The sequence below is a fragment of the Amphimedon queenslandica genome, unplaced genomic scaffold (assembly GCF_000090795.2).
Source record: "Amphimedon queenslandica unplaced genomic scaffold, v1.1 AMPQUscaffold_10464, whole genome shotgun sequence".
NCBI classification, from domain to species: domain Eukaryota; kingdom Metazoa; phylum Porifera; class Demospongiae; order Haplosclerida; family Niphatidae; genus Amphimedon; species Amphimedon queenslandica.
The window spans coordinates 1-2,239 of NW_003549272.1; the positions used below are offsets into that span (position 1 = coordinate 1).

At 38.1% G+C, this 2,239-nt stretch overlaps 2 long non-coding RNA genes across 2 annotated transcripts in view; both read left to right on the forward strand.

Annotated features, from left to right (window-relative positions):
- Window positions 1–6: 6 nt before the first annotated feature.
- On the forward strand, window positions 7–724 carry LOC109590131 (uncharacterized). Its single transcript, XR_002189166.1, has 3 exons — window positions 7–280; window positions 329–495; window positions 544–724. It is a non-coding gene; the product is annotated as an uncharacterized LOC109590131 (long non-coding RNA).
- Window positions 725–1,060: 336 nt separating this feature from the next.
- The window catches only part of LOC109590130 (uncharacterized), a 4,819-nt gene continuing 3,640 nt past the window's right edge, over window positions 1,061–2,239 (forward strand). Inside the window, exon 1 of the long non-coding RNA XR_002189165.1 lies at window positions 1,061–1,166. This is a non-coding gene — a long non-coding RNA (uncharacterized LOC109590130). The remainder of the gene's footprint in view (window positions 1,167–2,239) is intronic.

A 2,239-nucleotide genomic window follows, 5' to 3' on the forward strand; every position in this document is an offset into this window, starting at 1 on the left:
ATTTTTTCCTTCATTTCAGGTGTTGCAGACAAGATTTCATTGTGGTGAGATGTGGCTTCAGGTTGGGCTTCAGATATACTCTCAGGAGCATTTGGTGCGTGTGATAATTTACGCTTCTTTGAGGGAAGGCCTGATTTCTGTTTCTTTTGTGGAGCTGATTTGTCTTTCTTCTTTATTGTTGAAATAAACTTTTGAATAAGAATACGATGGCCCAGAGTGAACTCAAACGGCATTGCTGTCATGTCATGCTTCTTGTTCAGATCTTGTCTCAGGCAGAAAGGTAATGATTTTTTCCATTTGTCAACATATTGCTCGATTTCATTTATAGTCTTGTCATTCATCTCAATTATAGCTTCTTTTGTATCAAAACCTGTAACCTCAAAGCAGTTGCATATATATTCAAGCAGCATTTGTTTCATCTCATGGATGATGTCTTCCTCTGAGTTTTCTATGTTCTTTTCTGTACTGTATATGGGGCAGTTTATAATTTTTAAAGTGAGTGCTATTACTAGTTACCTGTTCATTTCTGCCATGCATTAATAGGTATCAAGGAGTATCAATTGAAGTACAAATCAAGAGCTCGACAGTTTGGATTCACCTCTAGTTTGGAATCAAATGGAAGAAGATAAAGCTGTTGAATTTAATATGTTACTGCTAGCTATTAATATTGCATAAACATACCAGTTTTAATTTAGCTTAAATTATAGTAGTTTTTCAATTGAAATCTGTCTTGCTGTGCTGCTTGCTTGCATAGTTGGATTAGTTTCTTCCTGCTAGTCGAGTCTACCGCAGGACCCCTCGCAGGATTTGCCGAGTGAATTTAATCATCATTTTTTATACTCGTCCAAAATGAGCTAGTACATGATGTAACTCAGCTAGGCCTTGCCAAGGAGGCAACTGTCAGAGTGGCCAGGAGAATAGAAGTCTAGGCTGTGATCAACTGCAACACTTTTCGAGCTTTCCCCCTCACACTCGCCCTCACAACTGGCGAATACTTCAGTTCAGACCAGACGAATACCGGAATACGGAAAAATACGGGACAATGCATTCTTTCCACGTGTCTGTCTGGTGTTGGGTAGATCATTGACTCCTGAGTGTCCTTCTTCTCCTCCATATCCTTCTAAACCATTCACCTGAGGCTAAATCCTTTGGCTCTTGTGAAGAAGGTAATACAAGGTCCTAACTCAGGTTGCTGTGCTTTTTGGCTGGCCATGTGCTCTGACTCTGCCCACTTGTTTGTCTCAGTATTTTTAGATTTTGCCTTGTCTACAATGTCTTTGTGAAGCAGGGTCTGTTACAATAGTATGATAGTAAGTACCTTAAGGAGACAATTATTAGTGTGTACTTATTTCAGCAATTTTCATGAAACTGACATTTGGCTGGTACTTAATTTAGCGTTTTTGATCATTTGGTATTAATAACTTTTAGAAGAATGAAAGGGGCAAGCCTAAGCAAGCTACAGATTATGTGCTGTGATCTACATGTATGAGCAAGCAAAGCAATTGCATAAGTCTAAATACACTAATACAGTAGATTTTGTTGCATTAATCTTGCTTAAATTGCTTCGTCACTGACTCTGCAGCCATTAACATGTAAAGTTATCTTGCTTACACTTAGAACTTAGAAGCAGTCACTGAACAAAGAAGATTGTCATCTGCTTTGTTAACCTAGGTTAACTGCTAGAGAAGTCTTTGGACGGCAGTTTAGTATTATCTTGCTGACCGTTTGCTGCAAATAAGCTCAGACTTACTGATGGCTGCCATTTTTTTCATTGTGACCACACCCACTTTGAATGAAGAAATTAAAATTAGCGCAGACTTAAGTTAGCGGTTTTTAAAAAATTGCTAAAATTCGCTAAATTAAATACCAGCAAACAATTGTCTCCTTAAGGTAATTATTTGGGGGTGTGCTTTTGATGCATAATAATAATAGTAATAATGATAATAGGAAGGGATTGGGGATTTCTGTTTACATGCTTATAGTTCAAGGGTTACCTTCTGCTTGCTTGCCTTGTCTAATGAATAGAATCCTTTGTGTAAAACACTGATAATGTTGGTATGTATATACCCTATTTGCTCGATTAAACGCCTGGGCATTTATTTCTTAACAGGACAAAATCAGGTAAAAAAAAAGCCTGTAGTGGATTCGAACCCGCGACCTTCAAGCCTTCCAAACTGCACTCCAACAGTTAGGCTATCTGGCACAATCTAAATGTTAAGGCACATATACTGGCTGAAAT